This window comes from Rhinoderma darwinii, chromosome 7 (assembly GCF_050947455.1).
Source record: "Rhinoderma darwinii isolate aRhiDar2 chromosome 7, aRhiDar2.hap1, whole genome shotgun sequence".
Lineage (NCBI taxonomy): Eukaryota > Metazoa > Chordata > Amphibia > Anura > Rhinodermatidae > Rhinoderma > Rhinoderma darwinii.
Window position 1 is genome coordinate 19,610,227 of NC_134693.1, and position 20,494 is coordinate 19,630,720.

Sequence of the window (20,494 nt, forward strand, 5' to 3'; positions counted from 1 at the left end):
GCTGTACATGGAGGGAGTATCGGTACTTGCAGTGTACTCAGTGCTGTACATGGAGGGAGTATCGATACTTGCAGTGTACTCAGGGCTGTACATGGAGGGAGTATCGGTACTTGCAGTGTACTCAGGGCTGTACATGGAGTGGGTATCGGTACTTGCAGTGTACTCAGGGTTATACATGGAGGGAGTATCGATACTTGCAGTGTACTCAGGGCTGTACATGGAGGGAGTATCGGTACTTGCAGTGTACTCGGGGCTTTAGATGGAGGGAGTATCGGTACTTGCAGTGTACTCAGGGCTGTACATGGAGAGGAGGTATCAATACTTGCAGTGTACTGAGGGCTGTACATGGAGGGAGTATCGGTACTTGCAGTGTACTCAGGGCTGTACATGGAGGGAGTATCGGTACTTGCAGTGTACTCAGGGCTGCACATGGAGGGAGTGTCGGTACTTGCAGTGTACTCAGGGCTGTACATGGAGGGGGTATCGGTACTTGCAGTGTACTCAGGGCTGTACATGGAGGGGTATCGGTACTTGCAGTGTACTCAGGGCTGTACATGGAGGGAGTATCGGTACTTGCAGTGTACTCAGGACTGTACATGGAGGGGGTATCGGTACTTGCAGTGTACTCAGGGCTGTACATGGAGGGGGTATCGGTACTTGCAGTGTACTCAGGGCTGTACATGGAGGGAGTATCGGTACTTGCAGTGTACTCAGGACTGTACATGGAGGGGGTATCGGTACTTGCAGTGTACTCAGGGCTGTACATGGAGGGGGTATCGGTACTTGCAGTGTACTCAGGGCTGTACATGGAGGGAGTATCGGTACTTGCAGTGTACTGCGAGCTGTACATGGAGGTCTCCTCTCATTGTGGGGTCCCTGCAATGTACTTGCACCCTCCGGGTCTCGGCGCTGTGCCTTCAGTGATTGTCAGGCTCCGGCTCCGGGACCTGCAGGCTCTGTGTCGGGATGCAGTGAGTGCCGGCAGCGGGGAGGAGCAGCAGAATGAGCGGAGGGGCGGAGGAGAAGGAGGTGGCCGGGGCCGGGCCGCTCTCACAGTCGGCGCCGCCTCCTCCCTCCCCCTCTCTCCGCTCCGTGCAGCGCTCTGTGCCCGCAGTGTGTGCGGGGAGATGTGACAGTGAGAAGCCGAGCACAGGCCACCATGTCCCCGGGAGCGGCAACCAGACAGCCCTGCCTCTGATACCAACCCCCTGCCCAGCAAGTGTCCCGTACACCGGGCAGCGGAGAGCAGCCAGAGAGCCCGGCTGCCAGGAGTAGAGAGGGGCCCCCGCCTGCAACAACTCTGCCCAGGACCCGGGGGGGCTCCGTTCACCGGGCTGCTCGCACTTCGGCCGGGAAACTGCTGCAGGAAAATGTTGACTTAATGTAGGGAACCTGAGAGACAGAGAAGTGCACCCCGGTCCTGGACCCCAGCGCCCCGTCTACTGGATCCCGAGCTCCCAACCTACTGGATTCTCTGCCTCCAGGCACCATCAATCCACTGGACCCCAGCCGCTATACCTGAATCTACTGGGGTCATCAAACCCTCTGGATCCCTCACACCCTCCAGGGTCCGGGCACCTCAATTTCCTGGACCCCCTTTCCCCTGTATATCCAGGATCCCTGAACCTACCTGATCTATTGAGTCCACTGGATCCCAGACGCCTCCCGAATATAACTGGATCCCTGTGCAATTCCCGGAATCCACTTCTCTCTAGATCCTGAGAAGCTCCTACTGCTGGATGCCGGGATCCACTCACCTGCAGACCCCCCCACTCAGCCCCTGATTCCCGGATCTCATCAGCTCCTCGTTTTGTTACTTTGTGGAGGGAACTATTGGAACATTGTACATTGTTACCTGGAAGCCGGGAGCAGTCAGCAGGTAGGAGGGGGTCTGGGCTGTGTATATAGGAAGGCTTCTATGTGTGTGTATGTATATACGATGTGTGCAGCTCTCCCTATATATATGTATACTGTGTGTGCAGCACTCATTTATATGTATACTGTGTAGCTCTATATAATTGTATATATGCATACTGTGTGTGCGCAGCACTCTCCCTGTATATACATGTATACGGTCTCCTCCTATGTCCATATACTGTCTGTGCAATCCTCTCCATGTGTGTATGTATGTGTATATATATAAAATATATTTGTGCAGTTCAGCTCTCCCTGTGTGTATACTCTGTGCACCTCCTTCCAGTTATATATGTGTGTGTGTGTGTATATATATATATATATATATATTCTACTCTGTGTGTGTGTGTGTATGATATATACTCTTTCTGAGTCCTGCACAGTATTGCCCTCCTCTCTGCAAACTTCTATTATTTCCCTGCAGCAGAGGTTCAACTGGTGTAATGTTCTTCCTCTACTGGGGGTCTCTTCCCCAGCCAGGGGGTTATCCGTGATCCTTCCATATTTCTGGGGTTTAGGGGCATGAGGCTGCTGTGCGCTGCAGTGTCCTCCTCCCCCAGCAGGGTCACCCAGCTCCGGTCCTGTGCACGGAACATAATAGGATCACTGGATCTCTGGGGTGATCTGCTCACAGGCACTGGGGAGGCTTCTGCTGTGTATCCTTGTGTGTCTGGTGGGCTGTAGACTATGGGTGAAAGAAGTCCTATCTCCTGTGTATATCCTATAAGGGGGGGGGGGTTAATGATCACCATTATATAGCACTAACGTGCTGCAGCGCTGTACAGTGCGTGGAAGCTGCAAACATCCCTCACAATGACAAACCTCATCATCCAAACACTGCTGGACGGATTGAGGATCCTGTATTATCCTTGTGTTGGAAATATGAGGCATGAGCTTGTTTTTCCTTTGTGGGTGCTGTATGTGGGTCCCTTGTACCCACAGTTTATTGGCAGGTAGGGTCTGTAGAGACTGGGGGGTAGCAGAGTTGCTCTTGCATCTTGGGACAAGGAGAGGGGTTACATGAAAATACAGCCAGATGTGAACCGGCTCCGGCGGTGGCAGCAGGAATGGCAACAATTAGATGCAGGATCCTTTGTTCTGAGGCAGCCAGACGCAATCTGGGGGCTGAGTTCCCAAACTTTGACATAGGGGAATAGGCAGTGTCTAGGACTATGGACTATTTATGCCCATTAAAATGCCCCCTGGTTAGGTTTAGTTTGTGTCCAGCTTAAGGTAAAAAAAATGGTACCAGTTTAAATGCCCTCTCCTCTGGCAAGCCTGGTTTGGTATATATTAAGGTGCAGTTGATGCCAGGCCTGGGAGAAGGTAAGAAAATAAGAGCAGATGGTGCCAGGCAAATGCAGCCTCCTTCTGCACCCACATCCCTTAGGTTGGCAAGGGAGGGAGGAGGGGGGGAGTGCATTGCTGCCTATGGTCTCATTCACCATGTCACAGCTCCTTGGGCATTTTCTGGTTTGGTGCCCGTTTATTAAGGCTTGATGCCCTCACCCAATGAATAATATTACCTGACCTCTTTTTCCTGAATGAGAAGGGCAGGAACATCCATGAAATGCTTTGGACAGCTGCAGCGGGCGATGGGGAAGGTGGTATCTGCAGGCTGCCGGTAATTTATGTGTAGCTGTGAATCCATTGCCCTGTGCCAATATCCCAGGAGCTCCGCTCCATGCTCAGGTGTGCGCCCGTTTTATTTGCACATAAATATCCCGCTGCACAAAAGGATCCTACAGAACAAATGCCCCGTTGTTTGGTTTTTTTCCAGGTTCTTCTCAAGCCCCCTCCTCTTTGTTGCTGCCACTAAGAGAGGTGCCATTTCACATCATTCTGCACAAATTGTTTGAATTAATGCAAGTGTGAATTCTTACGGTTCCAAGGGGTCGATTACCATATCAAAGCTCATCCAGCTTCTGCCTCATTGGAGAAAACTTTAGCCTGGCTTGCATTTCTCTACAGAATAGAGGCCCAAAGGGGCAGCCAGCAAAGGGAGGGGGTGGGGAGGATTGCAGGATGGTTAAAATGGGGTAGAGGAGGAGGTTGAATGGAAGCGTCTGCTGTTTTGTAGTCATATTGACCGAGAAACATTTTTGGACAGAGTTCTTGAAAGGAGCTAATCTGTTTAGAGCTCATGAAAAGTGACCTTTAAGAATGGTGCTGTGTGTTGGTCCTTAGAGGGGGGGGGGCTTTATTGGGCATTGGATTGTGCCTGGTCTCATAAGCTTCCATCTCTACCCAACCTATATCACAGACCATCCTAATGAGACCCCCATTTCTCATTTTTGGAACTGTATTATTTCAGCTAGGTACACCAATGCTGAAATACAATCCTCGTGCCCTTATTCCACAGTGACTCTGTATAGCCTCCATGACCAGAACACTTTTTTTTTCTGTAATTAATCCTATCTTTAATATGAACCAACGACGCCCTCGTGTTATCTTTGTGTTATATATGTGTGTGTGTGTGTGTGTGTGTGTGTGTATATATATATATATATATATATATATATATATATATATAATTATACACTCGATGGTGGAATGAAATGATACCCTCTGATGCTGAAATGCAAGCGTTGTGCCCTATGCCACTGTGACAGTTATACAGAACTAGTTTGGTGCATATGACGTTTGATTATTATTTTTATTTTTTTATTATGTGCATAAACTTGTTAAAACATTTTTTTATTATGAATTTATTTAATGACAGGCCAATATATATATTTATTTTATTTCAATAAATTCATGGCAATTTTGAGATTTTTTGAAAGATTTTTTTTCATATTTATTTTTTAGTATTTGATTACAATGTATTAATAATCAATGTATCCAATTAGTGCAGCTTGGAGTCACCATGTAAAATATCTGTGTGTTTTTTCTTCTTCTGGTCCTCTGTATACTCCAGTTAAGCAAAAGGCTTCAGAGCAGTCAGTGCATTTGGTTCTACTGTCTGTGCCAAAAGTGATATTTCCTGCTAGGCGATCTATAGTCTGTCTAACGTGCTATCTGTTTTATTACTGTAAGTTGAGAATTTGAAAGGTATTACACTTGGTCCATAGTTTGTTTTATAAGTTGAAATGAATTTATGGATGGATAGCACGTTTTTTTGTTACATGAAATTGATAGTTCTTTTATTGTAAACGGCCTGGCCTAGCAGTTTACAAGAATTCCTTGAATGTATTTAATATAGGAGGGAGGGTGAGGGGTTGGGGGCAATTAATTCCAGTGTTAAACTTTGTCATTAGACTCCGCTTGGCCAGAATTTTTCTCTTTGCTATGCTTTGCCTCCAACCAATTTTTATATATATTTATGATTTCCATTGGTATTTTATGTAAATACTGGCCTCAAGGAGTGCCCATATCACCGTGCCCGAGGTGCCCATTTTGATGCAATTTTTTATGTATGTTGCTGTTAATAATAGTTTAGAGGTGTCTATACAAACTGTTAACAGCCCTGGTATTGGCGTTGCAAATGTAATGGATACTCTAAGGCGATGCCTTTATCTAACTCGATGCCCTCTGGTTACGCTGATGTACAAACCGGTGACCTACATTTTACCTGGGCACGTTTCATGGTTTATTTGAGCTGGCATGAGGGTTTATAGACCACATATTTGTATCTTGGGTCCTTGGGAAGAGAAAGTCAAGGTATTAGGGGAAGTGATCTTGAAAGAAAGCAATTATTCTTCAGGTTTTAACTTGAACTTTCAATAAAATGCCTCCTTAAGCTCGGTGAGTTTTATTAATGAATTAACTTCAAAGCGAAGCACAACCCTCCTTCCCATCCTGCGCAGGGACAAGTCCTGAGATCCCAATCTCCCATCCAGCCCTGCAAGTCAAGTTTTATTGCCGTCCTTTTCACAAGTATCTGATACATTAGCAGCTATTTTTTGGGTGTTTGACTTAAAAAAGAAAACAATAAAGGGCCATCATTTGTTTCAACCAAGAGCCAAAGTCGCCATTGCAGTTGGGAAACACCATGGCTAATGGTATGGGATTTCCTCTTGACCTATTGCGGGTTTAACCCTTCATGGTCCAAACTGAGCTACTCCACTACCTTAAAGTTGTATATATATTCCTTTTTTTATTTTTTAATTTTTTTTTTTTTTATTTTTTTTTTTACTTCAAATCTCCAAGTAAGGAATGATTTGAATTGGTCGAATTTACGACTTTGATTTATTTTTATTTTTACCAATGTTTTTCATGCTGGTCTCTCTAATGCCCTTTAAAAGTCATATATAATCTTTATATCGACTCCTTATTAAGCTCGTTCTCTGCTTGATGCATTATTGTGTAGAATGGGTGACATTTTTCTAGTTGAACGAAACGTTTTGTAAATTGCACTGAACACGTTTTATATTTAGACTCTCTATACCACATGATTGACATTTTATTTGTTGTGGTGCTTCAGGTCGAATTGCTGCTGTACAGTTTTTCATTCTGACCCTATTTTTATTTTATTTTTTCTTCTATTTTTGTTATATTTATATTTGTTTTATTTATTTATAGTTATTTATTTTTTCTTTTATATGATCAAAGGGCTTAATGCTAGCATGCAACTTTCACAGTCTGTTGGTTAAGGTTCAATGAGATATATTGTTCTTTCTTGTTTTTCCAGGGTTTGATGTTTAACGGTGGCATTAAAATTAGAACTCGGGGTTTGTTTTGTTTTATGCGAAGCTGCCTGGATAATTACAGGAAAAACGAAATAATGACATCCCATAGACAATGAACACACTTCTTGTAGTGCAGCGTTCGCCATTGGGGAGGCTGGCAAACATTGATGTAACTTGAGGAGTCAGGGTTCTTACCAACAATGTGCCATTGTATGAGCGACCTGATTCATTCCCTGAGAAATATGCAGGTTTTTTTTTAAATCTGTGTTGCAGCAATATATATATATATTTTCTCCATCTGTAATTTCATGTTGCTGAAAAGCAATGTTAAGATGAAAACTTTTATTTTTGTTTTTTTATAATACTTCTGAATGGGGCTGCTGATATTGACCCTATACTTGTATAACATATATTTAATTTTATTATATTTTTATTCTCAATAAACCATATCAGATATCCCTTTCATATTGAACATTACTGCCACTTTCTCCCTCGATGTCTCTTATTTACTTACAGTTGGAATCGCCTTACAACCCTCTGAACTAGTTATCTTATCCTTATTTTTTTCTCCATGTTCTCAAAATTGCCCCCCCAGACTTACCAAAATTTTTTGGGTTCCCATCCCTAACATATTCTTTCCAAGTCATCACCCCCTTATTCACTCTGTCGTTCTCCTTCATTACCACCTCCTTCTCATACTATGTTGACCCGCACACGCCATCATCCTCGCCCATTTTCCCCCCATTTTCTCTACAAATTCTTCCCCATTCTCTAGCGATTTTGCCCTATATTCTATTTCTATGGCCCACTTTTCTTTCTTTTCTATGATCTCCTCCACCCCCCCCCCCGCCATACCCCCAGATGTAAATGTAGCTGTAACTATGATTCCTTATGTTTAGTGAAGAATAACATATCAGCGTCACTACAGAGGATACCCAATGCTGCATTGTGGGGGCTTCACCCCCTTATGGTTAAAAAAAAAATGCTAATTCTTTTAAGAGATATTCTTGACTCAGACGTGAGAAAAAATGTAATCACTGCTCGGAGGAGCCTGTCCGTGGCTGAATTCTGTGTGGTAATTCTTAGATCTGTTGTTCTGGGCTGTTGAAATAAATGGACCGTCACTCTGCGTGTTGTATACCAGTAAGTTATTTGCTCTGCTTTTTGTATTATTGTTGTAGTTTGTCATGTGGTGTGATAGAATTTTACTTTACTTTTATTTTTATTTTTTTTTACTTTATTGGTGGTTGAATGTTTTTTCTTTTGTAGTTTTTTTTTTTTTTTTTTTTTTCTGCACCTGCTTTTGAAATCGGCCCTGATGGTTTAGAGTGTTTAAGCACCTGCTCGGTGTCGCTGCCCCCCCCCCCCTCCTTCCAATGCATAGCATCTTGGTTCACTTTGTTGCCATAACTAACAGGGCTCCGAGGAGAGGGCAGGCTCTGTGACATTTTGAAATCCATTCAGTCACTCCCAGGGTCAGTAAGCTAATTTGCAAGAATTTCCGGGGAAACTGGTCAAGTACAAAGGACAAAGTCTTTTTTTTTTTTTACCCCCTTTTCTTTTTCCATAGGATAAAAATAAAAAAATCGTCTTCTCTCTCGGATGTAATGCTGCCTTTTTCTACAGACCAACACATAAATCATGAGAACTCCTCTCTAGTGCCCTCAAATATAATAGGCCCCTGTTGGTTTGTTCGGTTATTGATTTTTACTCTATGTAAGGATATGAATCCTGTTTTATCTGTATTAGACTTTTTGTAAAAAAAAACAAAAAAAAAACACTTTTTTCTAAATATTTTTTGTTTGTTTCTCCTGTACCAAATGTATGACCAGCAATGGGACATCTGGTCTCCGTTGTCCTTTTTGGATGATTCCTTGGTTTTCTGGGCATGTGCTTGAGCCTTTTTAAAGGAAAAAGGTTTGTCGAAGGGAACGTTACATCTTCTCATACAGCTGTGCAAAGGTATGTCGGTCACAGCTTGATTAAGAATTACTCTCGGTTTGTTAAGCAAACAGGACAACTCAACCTTCCTTTTGTGTGGAACGTCGACCGTGGCAAAATATTTGCCGTGTGAGTAGTTGAAGGTAGCGATTAGGTCATTTTGGAAAAGGGGCACAAATATCACAGCTATCATTTCTTTAAAGAAGCAATAAATCTTGTTGTACAACTGACTGCAGTCTATTGTTCTCTGTTAGCAGTTATTTCAGGCCAAGGAGAGGCTGACTATAGTGTTCTTCAAAGGAATTTCTGATTGGAGGCTTAGAATAATGTCTGCTTTTGATGATCACGACTTTCCCGCACGTCTCCATTTTTAAGGAGACGTGTTCTGATGAGGGTTAGTGCTCTTTTAATATAGTGAAGTTTGTCCTACTGTCGAAAACTTGAGCCACCATTCACATTAGTCCTGTAGTCTAAAGCAACTGTAGACCATCCATCCTGTTTGTTTTTTTTAGCTCCTCCCCTTCCCACTCAGCTTTTCCTTTACCCGTATTCCCAGTTATTAAGGGTGGGAAAAAAAATGACTGGAGACTTGACTTCCAGTGCAGCACTATGCAAGTCTTGACGTTTTCCGACATGTAGAAATGCAGAGCTGAATTTGTCATTGACTGGCATGGGCATAACAACTGAGTTTAAGATACTATAGTCCTATGGACGACCGCAGATGACACATTCAGCTCTGCTACCTCTACAGCTCAGGTTAACGTGTTTATATTGCATTCTTATGTCCGTACTACATGATTTTTGTTTTTTTTTTTTTAATTTTTACAATTTTTTTTTTTATGAGCTTGGTCAATCATCACGTTTAGTTCTTCGAGAGACAATCTCATGTACAGTTCATGCCTTTGTGCTGTAGCATTTTTGCTGGTGACGACATTTACAACATCTATCTTTTCTGAGCTCATTTTCCTCTTCCCTTGCACGGTTCACATTGTAGCCCCGGAAAGGTTGACATGGAGAATCGCTGTAGTGAATAGTGAGCGGAGAAGTGAGCTCCTGATAACTTGTCTTACGTCGGTTTTCAGAGGCATGTCGTGTTCTGTCTCTGTATTTTCTTATCAATCAACACCTCAGTCCGATTATTGCTGTAGATACAGATGACAGAATATTCTATCACCCATTACTGTCGAGAGCGCTTCTTGGCAGCTGTGGGGTGGAATGACCTTTTGGTAATTCCCCTCTACTTTGTTTTGTTGAAAGCTTCTCCTCTGTATTTAAGTAGCAGGTTTATTATGGTTAACCTCCATATTTTGTGTTTGTGTTTTTGTGTATTTGTGTATTTTGTTAGTTTTTTTTTTTGGGGGGGAGACGGAGGACAACACGGGACACTGATACAAATTTCACAGCCACTCATTTGAATTTGAGACAATGTATGAAACAAACAAGGGCATGGGTTATTTGCATATGTATGCCTCACTGCTTACATGTAATCTATCTCAGGCTCTGTATTGTATATGCACTGCTACAAATTAACACTTTGCTTACACGGTGCCCTGCAGCAGTCAGAGGTTGTGCTTACACCTCTATAGAGTTCTATGTTTTCTCGAATATTGATACTCGAAAATGTTTGTCACTATTTTAGAAGTATATATGTGGTTTAATGTGTGTATGTTTGTGTGTGTGTGTGTGTGTATGTATGTATGTATGTATATATATATATATGTGTGTGTGTGTGTATGTATATATATTTATCTATTTTGAGATCATAGAAGATGACTTTTCTTTTTTATTTTGGGCTGTTTGGGAGCATTCGGATTGGGGAAGAGGGGGTGGAGGGCTTGTCTCAGACTTGTGTCTGGGATTCACATCTATTTAATTACTGTGCTTCCGGTTGTACAAGTGGTTACCAGCTCTTTAGGTCTTTACTGCAGCTTTATCTGGAAGTCTCCTTATTCGCTTCAGTTGCACCAACAGGTACTTTTCATAAAAAGTGCACTCAGGAGGGGGCACGGGGCGCTGCTGGTGGGGGCGATGGTAGTGGAGGAATATCACTGTTGACTTTAAACCGCGTTTCTTAGTGTTTCTCCCTAGTGGTGTAATTTTTGTCTAAAGGTCAGGCTGCCAGAACAGATTTATGCTCTATGCAAGACAGGAAGGGTTTTAGAAGGCAGCCACTATATAGCATTTGATAAAATAACGCTGTAAATTGCAAACAATACCGGCATTTTATTTTTGCTTCTACTATTTTATTTTTTGTCAGATGTTTATATTTTGTAGTTTTTATTTTTTTATTTTGACCAGCTTTTTATCTTTCTGCTTGATAAAAGAATCGTCATTATTGTAACTCCCTTCCTTACTGGAGGACACAAAGGAGCTGCCGAGTTTTGAGATGTCAACCTTTTATTTTTAGACTGTTTAATATTCAGAGCATGTTCTTTTTGAGCTTTGGAAATGTACTTGAAGGGGGGAAAAAGTATTTAAACATGGAGAAGGTCCAAGTGTGTACTTGACAAAGAAGGACAAAGCAGGAGAAAGGGATATTTGTAGCTGAGGGAACAATGACCAGGATGCACAGTGGCTTTTCTGCAGGCACCAGTTTGCTTGTGTTGATGGTCTTGTAACGTTTGGGGAAGATTGTTGATGGTCTTGATAATGTGTGAAGACTGAACGTGTTTGTATTTAGTCTCTTAATCCCAAACAGTAAACAGAGACACATTTCTCGACATGTTTGTTTAGACGTTGGGTCTTCTTTGGGTGGTCTACCGTTACTAAGTAAGTCCACTTCTATCTTGTTGCCTCAAGACTTTTTTTTTTTTTTTAATTTTTTTTCTTAAGGCAGGGCAAGTAAATATTTTTTTCCCGATCAGTAAGGTTTTCCTACCAACGAATATTCCATCACTGTCTTTAGAAAAGGTGGAGTAAAGATTTATTTTTGGATATTTTTGTGATCTAAAGTGATAGACATGGATAAGGACTCAAGCTGGAATGATGTGAATTCTGCTTATTTGTTCAAGACGAACGCTCGCTAGTTACAGCCACTGATGTCAGAACCTCGTTCAAAGCCTTAGCTGCTTAGAGGATTCTGGATCATCGTATATGTGCAGCATCTCTCAGGACTGACAAGGCCTCCGTTTCTGTAGTTTTGCTGTTACTTGATAGTCCGTGACCATTTATTCCTACAAAATATGCCCTCGCTGCTAAAAGCTGCCAAACCAGATCTGCAAATATGAAGGACATTCCCAACAGCGAGGAGCCATGATAAGAAAAGACTTGGCAGTGTTCTAGTCAGGTCTTCAGACCTTTTGTAACCTGGAAAGTCTGTATCTTACTTTCATGCACGCAACTGTATAACTCCAGGCTGCGGCGCTGATAACCGAGTAGAAAAAGGTAAAATGTATTTTTGTATGTGGACAAGGTCCTTTTTTCCCTTTTGATTTATGTATTGTTTTCTGAGTTTCCTATTTGTTATCGCTCTTGATTTATTTTTAGTCTATAGATTACAGTTAAGCTGGAAGTTGTTTGCATGTTTGTATCTACCCAGGACAAATCTTCCCGTAAAATACAATTTATTTAGCGTTTTGAAAGGGGAAAAAAACTATAACCATAATGGGCATTTTAGGATCTAAAAGCTTCTGTAAGGCTTATGTTTTCTCATCTCCTGAAAGTATAAATCCTTGACATTAAGTGTGGGCTTTTTCCATTTCATTTGGTCGGACTAAAGGAGAGAGCTCTGTATTTGCAAGTTGTATTAAAATGCACTTTACGTGGATAAGTTAAAAAAAAAAAAGTGAAGCAAAGGAAGTTTTCGTCCTGGTGGACAGCGACTGCTGCACAAATAGTTTGGTTAGCTGCGTGTTTTTGCCAACTTTTTTATTTATTTTGTGGAGCGTGGGAACTTCTTTTACAAAAATATTACTCTTACTTTACCCTGAAGGGCAACACGGGTCTTGTTTACTCAAGCACTTGAAGGTGTTTGGATTGAAACACTTCTTTGCCAGCTGATTGCCCACTCTCACGCTGGTGATTCAGTGCAGAATTTATCTGATGGCTTCTTACGTTTTGTACAGTCTGTCACGGGGTAGAGGCGTGTAGCTGGTCCCCATCGTGGTGCCAATACATTATTTATTCTGGCTAATCCTCTGCTAATGTGCAAAAGCCAGTTTGTTATTGTTAAACCAAATGGCCCTTTAAGTAAAGAAACAGTTAAGTAGATCTGTTGTAATATATAGTTGTCTAATGAAGAGATTTATGGCACTGGCAAGGGCTATTGTGTAGGCATTACCCTCTCACAGCATGCACACGTATTATCCTAACAACTCTGCCACGTTTCATAGGAAACATTTTCATAAGAGGGCTCGAATATTAAATACAACAATCGCTCTCCAATAGGATTATTGGAACATGAAATAAAGGAGGAAAAAAAGTAATCAAGGTCTGAGCTGTGAATGGTGCGCCGAATTAGGATTTCTGTGTCAGAGCACGATTACTCCGTGTAGTAAAAACGTGCACAGCGGGAGTGCGTTGAGCCATTCTGCTTGCACGGATATTGGTCTCGGTGAATGAATTTGAGATCTGTAGGGATTTTGCCTGTTACCGCTTCAAGAATCTAATGTCTGATAATCCATAGGTGCCAAATCTTGCCTTCTGCTAAAGCCGATTTATAGGGGGAAAAAAATAAATAAGACAAAGTTTTATCCAAAAAAAAAATAGATCTCCAAAAGTTTATTAATGGAAAAGTCATTCTCTTCTCTATGCATGAGACTTCAGTGTATAAGTTTATTGACTAACACATCAGGGAGCCTAAAATGGCTTATTTCATTCCGAAGTCTCTGGATTTAATGATGGTTTTTATGAAACACAATGAAAATTCTGTTTCTTATTGGATATTGTTGTATTTTGACGTAATTATTTTTCATCAAAGTTGACCTCGCACAATATGAACTGCGGGAACGGGAAAGGCACTAAGCCTACTGGTATATGTATGATTCATACTTCAATAGATCTTGGTTACTTTGACCTAGTCTATAGAACGGTGTCGTTTCCTACTTGTGCATATAACCTACCAGTCCTTGCCTCCTGCCTGAATATCTAACCGTGCTCCTGGTGACCTTCCCCAGACGACGTTGGTATTTCTGCGATATCAGTTCCGAAGTGAGACTGTCAAATATTTTGACTCTTATCAGTGAGTTAATTATACATTTTAGTTTAAAAGGTGTCCAAGCCCTCCATCTGAAAACTTCTGATCTCCTAGTCTGTGAACGAAAAACGTGTCACAATTCTAGAGAGCGTTGAACTCCATAGTCCAAGGTCAGTAAGAACATGTGTGTTTGTAGGGATGAAGTTGCGTCTTTTCCCAGGCTTGTATGTCGTTGGCACGGACCTAAACTCCCCCTCCTCTTGTTTATTTAATGAATGGTTATTGATCAGAGCTCTCTTGTAGAGGTAGTTCAAGCAATTTCAATAAAAAGTACAATTACTTTTTTTCTTTATCATAACGTGGTCTCTACATTTTTGTTTGTCCACCATTCGACGAGGAATGCCCTGTTTGTAGACAAATGGGCTTCAACAGAATGTAAATATATGATTTGCATTGTTCAGAACTTATTAAAGATTACGATTGATCGTCTTCGACCTCCGATTTGCCTTTTGTCTGACACCCATAACTATTTTTTTTTGTGTTTATGGATTGAAGGCATATGACATAAGGCAACAGTCATGAATGTTGGCACATGATTTATATTTCATAATCTTCCTTAATGTGGTTACATCATATTTGTTTAATTGTTTTGGAAAAGGAAAAGCCACACACAGGCACATCTGATCATGTATAGTATGTAGATACAGAATCCTTTAATGCCTTTTTTGTTTTACCGGTAAGCCATTCTTCAGAGTAGTTCCAATACCCTCTTGCCTAGCAACCCAATAAAAAGTAAAAAGCATGGTGTAGTAACTTTTTATTGTGCTATAACAGGTTGTTTATGGTCTATTGGTTTCCAGGTAGTTGTGTTGGTGTATAGCCCTTGATCTAGGCAATTTGAATACCAGCCATTTCTCCTGTCTTTCTCTTAAATTGTATGGTGTAATCGTGTATTTACCCTAGATGGTGTCTGCCAGTATTTTGTGCTTTTTGTATTACTTTTTGAGTAGTAGTGTCTATACATCTGAATATTTTTGAAACGTAGCAAATCGGGACTAGCAGGATTAAAAAAATGGTTCATGTGGTCGTGTTATTGAATACCCTGTAAGACATAGAGACAACGTTTCTTCAATAGGATGTATATTTTTTTACTATTTTCTGTTGGTCCACTTGAATTTCTGTGCATCTATCTGGCTAAAACCTAAGAAGTCATTTAGGCGTCACTCGTATCACTTTTCAGACTAGTTCAAAATAGCACCATGTTACTTAAAGTATCACGTCGTTTCTTGCAGACTGCTGGCAATGAATTGCATGCGACCTTATAAAACATGGGGCTATTTTTAGGTTCATACCTGGTTCAGTTCTTCTCTCATGGAAGCTGATTTAAGATATATGTCATGAATAGTGCAAGTCCCACCAAGTGTGCTGACACAGTGCAGGTTGTGGGTCTGTTCTTTCTTATGTTCATACTACATACTTGCATCTGGTCTATGTCTAAATGATGCCAATATATGCTTAAAGACAACAACCACAGCACCAGCAGATAATTGGGAACTATGTCATTGCACATATTGGGTAAACATCAACACAAGTCGTCAGAATGTCTCGGCTCAACTCTTACTTCCACTTCTTTCTTCTTGAATTAATGCATTGTAGCACAATTGTGACTTAATCGGGACACATTTAATTCCCAGAATAAGTGGAATGGAGAAGTATAACCTATTGCCCTGCAGAGATTGCCCTTTCCAACAGGTTTAAGAACACAACTTTGTAATATTGAAACTCCTTTTTGAGAAGTATAGAGGTCACTGTTTCGACCACTCGCTATCTCGTGACCATTGGCTTGGCTCATAAAATCGCTGGGGTTGGCAGAAGCTACAGTGCAAAATTTGCTAAGTTAACTCTGAAAACGTCCATCATAGAAAGTTCGCACACTTTTTTGAAAAGATTTTTGTCCTGAATTTTCCAATAATTAGGTAGTCATGTGGCCTCCTAAACTTCTACGTATACATCCCGGTGCTGTCACTACTTCTTAATAGACTTTATCCGCATTGTATATAGGGTCATCCCTCTGTTTGTGGGCAGGACATACTGTGCCATAATTAAAACGTTTTTGTTCCTTATTATGGTTAGAACCTCCTCCCATTATTCCTTCCAGCTGAAGATTGCGTTCAGTAGCGCTCCTCCCCACAATCAGCTGTAAGTATCATATTTGATGTTGAGTTTTCTCATTCTTCTATACCCTCTTTCTCTCCTACAGTTCACGTTGAACTTACAATGGCTTTGACTGGTAAGCCGTTGTGGCCATGTTCTATAAGCTATCTGCTTTACATGATGCCGCTGGAGTTAATTCATTTGCATGTCATTATAGAGTCCATAGTGATTGACCTGTATGTACGTTCTTTCTTGACCAAAGTTTCTATTTTGACATTTGTTTTCTGCCATCGGTTACTAGTCTATGTATGTGGGAATGTGCCATTTGACGCAAACACAGCTTTTGTTCTTCTGCTCTCCACTTCTTTCATTTGTTGTTTTACAAGCTCATCCTTTGGCTTGATATTCAGGTTTATTTTATTTTGAGATTATATATTGGATGGAAACATTCAATATTGATCAACTGCCTGGATAAGCTGATAACCATGGAGGCTTTAGCTTGGTTTGGTTCTACATCTTGGACATGATGATGAAGTCTCTTTCGAACAAGTTGGATATGGTTTTGGTATAGTTGGAGATGAAATATTCTAAAACTAATATTTTTTTGGGGACGTATGTTCAACCTTTTAACAGGATTGTACAAATGTATTGTTATTTTGTAGCCAAAACTTGTCTTCTCTAGTAGAGCATGTTCTGGTTCATTATGTCTTGCTCGAATAGGTTTGTGTCATCTATGTCATATGTCCTAGGCAACGCTTGTCTTTTCCGATAGAATATTTTACAAGTACATGTGGTTCATCATGTCTTCCTTAAATAGATTTGAGTCACGTTTTTGTAGGCAACACTGAGGTCTTCTCCTCTAACTAGGACATGTTCTACCATCAGTTGTAGTGTCATTGTTTTTGGCTAGAATAGGTTTGGTTTAATGGTGAGTGATTACAGTACTTAGTAATCTATAGACAACCTAGTTACTACTTAGTAATATGCATGGACAATCATTTCTGGAATTGATGTTACAACATTTACACCCTTAGCTGAGCCATATCATAGCCTTTTGTACCAGGGTGCCCATCTCTGCATTACATCATTGTGTTTTCAGCACAAACATATGAAGGCACTTAGGTCAGTAGCCAGTTGCTAGTCAGATTCTAATCCATTTAGCTAAGGTGTTCATATGTCCATAATTTATTCATGTTAAAATTTCATATTTTGTAAAAAAAAAAAAAAAAAAATCTGTAGTATTTTTTAGTTTCCACCATAGGTGCTTAAAAATTAATCACCCTGTTGAATAATGTGCCCAATTACTGTAAATTATTAATGTCTCGGTCCTTGGTTAAAAGCTGATTCTACGTCGTCTAAAAAAATTTTTTTGAAAGAAAATTGTGTGGGAGATTATTTTGGAATGCAGTGGATCATAGTCTGGACATTTTACACTATTTAATGTCTCTAACCACTGACGAATGATTAAAGAAGGTGTCTTTGGAGCCACGTAGTGAAGTATGACGCTACTACAGACTGGTTTGAGTTTCAAGCTGCAGGTGTGTAAGAAGAAAGAGGTCGAGGTTGTTTAGAAGTCCTTCTGGTTTCTATTAAGAATAAAGACCATTCCCCTGTTACTAGATTAATGTGGATTCCTGTAATGTTACGGTAACACAAATCTACAAGTAGTCCTGAAAGTCACAAATGGATGCAGCTTTAATCAATTCTTTATTACGGTGGATGTAAACTTGTGGCTCTCGTCCCAGCTTTCTCTGAACCATAGTAACCAAGTATATGCTGATTAATACAAATATTTTTTTATTTCCTTTGTCTCGCAAACTGTTTTTGTTTGGAGATCCTCTGCAGTATTTGTGCCAAGTAGTGTTACAAGATTTTATTACTGCTGGAAATTCTATTTGTGGTTAAGAAAAAAAATAAATAAAAAAGCCTTGGATATTTTTTTAAAAATAAAATAAATAAATAAAAAAAAACATTTATTGTAGAGAGAAAAAAATAACCGGATTTATTGGATTAAAGTGACTCATTAGGGACTTTTTCACACCTTTTTTTTTTTATCATGCCACTTATGATGATCATTCTGTTGAAAATCCACTTCTGGATACTTGAATTTTTGCATTGTGGCACAATTGTGAGTTACTTAATGAAGACGTTATTGGAAAATGTTCAATGGGCCAAACTTGGATGATTTTGCTGACATTCTGTGTGTGTGTGTGTGTGTATATATATATATATGTGTATATGTGTAGATATATCTCTCTCTTCTAGGAGTATATAATCACCAAAGTACATGAGGAACAATCAATTTAAAATTATTTAAAATTTTTGTTTAGCGTATTTTATTTCTTTATTTTTTTATATTCCTGGATAATGTTATGGTTTGGACCGTGATTTAGTAAAATCTAGCCTATTGGTGCAGTGCAGAATAGGCCATTGCTATTTCATTAGTAGGTAATAATGATATAATATTTTTAATCAGGCACCTGCTTGTTAAGAACCTGTCGTTTTTATGAATTTTAATTCCCAATAGACTCTCACAAGACTCTTGACCCGAGCAGAAGACCATTCTGTGTCACACGTTATAACTGTTTGATTTTGGGTTGCAGAACGATTTCGTATTGGATTGCATGTCGTCATAGAACACGCAGCAGATATTTCTACGCTGAATATTAGTTCCGTTCATCTGAATGGGGTTGTTTCTGCAGCGAGCTCATGGATTTCTACGGTTCCCATTCAGACGAATGGAGCTGAAATTTCTGCAAAAAAATCTGCCGCGTCTGACACCCTAAGGGTATGTTCACACGCAGTGAGCAAAAACGGCTGAAAATACGGAGCTGTTTTCAGGCAAAAACAGCTCCTGATTTTCAGAAGTTTTTTTTTTTTAACAACTCGCGTTTTTCACGGCCGTTTTTGGAGCTGTTTTTCAATGGAGTCAATGAAAAACGCCTCCAAAAACATCCCAAGAAGTGTCCTGCACTTCTTTTAACGAGCCGTCATTTTACGTGCCGTATTTTGACAGCGACGCGTAAAATAAAGGCTCGTGGGAAAAGAACATCGTAAAACCCATTGCAGGCAATGGGCAGATGTTTGTAGGCGTATTAGGGGTGTTTTTTCAGGCGTAATTCGAGGCGTAAAACTCCCGAATTACGTCTGAAAATAGTGCATGTGAACATACCCTAAATGGGATGCTTACCTTTGTCTGCTCCCACTTCTGCCCATGCCTATGTGTGTGCGTATGTAGGGAACATATTAATGTAGAAGTACTTTTGTACCAAATATCCCATTTCATTTTTTTGTCTTTAAAATGTCATTCGCAGATCCGGACAAATCAAAGAAATTTACCATAGTATGATTTCGTAACGGCATTGAAACATTGTACCTTATTGATGAGTGTTATATGGAAATATATCCATGAGTCACAGATCACACCATTGGTGTAAGGCTTTATTCAGACAACCGGGTGTCAAATCGGCCGTGAAAAACGTCTGAACATTTGTGGGATCCGAGATTCCCTGTCATCTGAATAGGGCCCGAGTATGATCAGATAGGAAGCTTGAATTAAAAAAACAAAAACAAAAAAAAAAACCATGTTAATTGTCATAGAGGTTGCTCTTTAATTCTTTGGAGTGATTGTTTTCTAGCAGTAGGAGATTTATTACGGCCATGTACTAAGCTTATAGTTTAAATTGCTATTAGGAAAGTTTATACCAGTAAATTCACTGTAGAGTGTAGACAAATGTAACCTTGTGTCCTTTCAGTCCGAGTTGACGTCACAAATGCACAAATTTCTTACTCAGGGACAAATAGGTTTTCCTTCTTGGGCTTGATATTTTACAGTTTTTTTTATTTATTTTTTTCTCTCTCCAGTTAAAAGGAAAGTAACACATACATACATACATACATACATACATACATACATACATACATACATACATACATACACACATCTTATATCATTTTGTTGGAATGTGCTGTTCAAACTTTTTTTTTTTTTTTATGGGATCCATATATGTGGGGTTGGTGACTGTCTCCATTTTTGATCTTGCACTCCTCACATTCTGCCCATGGTAATTTTAATTAGTTTAATGCTGGATCCTACCATCCCCAGATATATATGTAGGCTTAGTCCCAGTTCTGGGTGTATGTGCAGAGTAGGTCCCCACCTTACAGAGGTCGCCTTGTCGTGGCAGGAGGGCAAACACTTTTTGATCAAAATGTGCACTAAGAACCTCCCTATTATAAGAAGATTTAGCAGTAATTCATATTTATTTATATTTAGTGTTTTATGTTAGGTCGCCACTTTTTGTCAGATATGTATGTGTGTGTGTATATATATATATATATATATAAAATCACACTGGAAACACTAATGTCACCTAAGCCGCTAACTATAAATAAATATGCATCACTGCTAAATCTACTTATAATAGAGAGGTTCTTAGCGCACATTTTGATCAAATTGTGTGACCCCACCTGCCACGACAAGACAACCTCTATGATGTGGGAACCTACGCTGCACATACGCCCACAACTGGGACTACATATACTTGGGGATGGAATGAATATATATATTTTTATAATTAAAACCAGAAAATGAAATATGAATCTTTTTTTTTTATTATTTTGCTAATGTTTTTATTTTGATTGTAGAGGTTTTTGTTTTTCTGTACGTGATTATGGTGGCTTCTGTCTTGCTTGAGCTGCTGTTAACAGCATTTAGAGAGAT

The 20,494-nt window shown here is 40.1% G+C and overlaps 1 protein-coding gene across 21 annotated transcripts in view; it reads left to right on the forward strand.

The window, feature by feature from the left end:
- The first annotated feature begins 1,037 nt into the window (after nucleotides 1-1,037).
- ADGRL2 (adhesion G protein-coupled receptor L2) overlaps nucleotides 1,038-20,494 on the forward strand; it is a 182,819-nt gene continuing 163,362 nt past the window's right edge. For 7 of the 21 annotated variants that reach the window (XM_075832899.1, XM_075832894.1, XM_075832895.1 and 4 more), the window contains exon 1: nucleotides 1,043-1,879. The gene's annotated coding sequence lies outside the window, so the exon portion shown is untranslated. Of the gene's footprint in view, nucleotides 1,880-11,845; nucleotides 11,868-20,494 lie in introns of those variants that run through there. The other 14 variants (XR_012849964.1, XM_075832902.1, XM_075832903.1 and 11 more) reach the window with 5 other exon arrangements.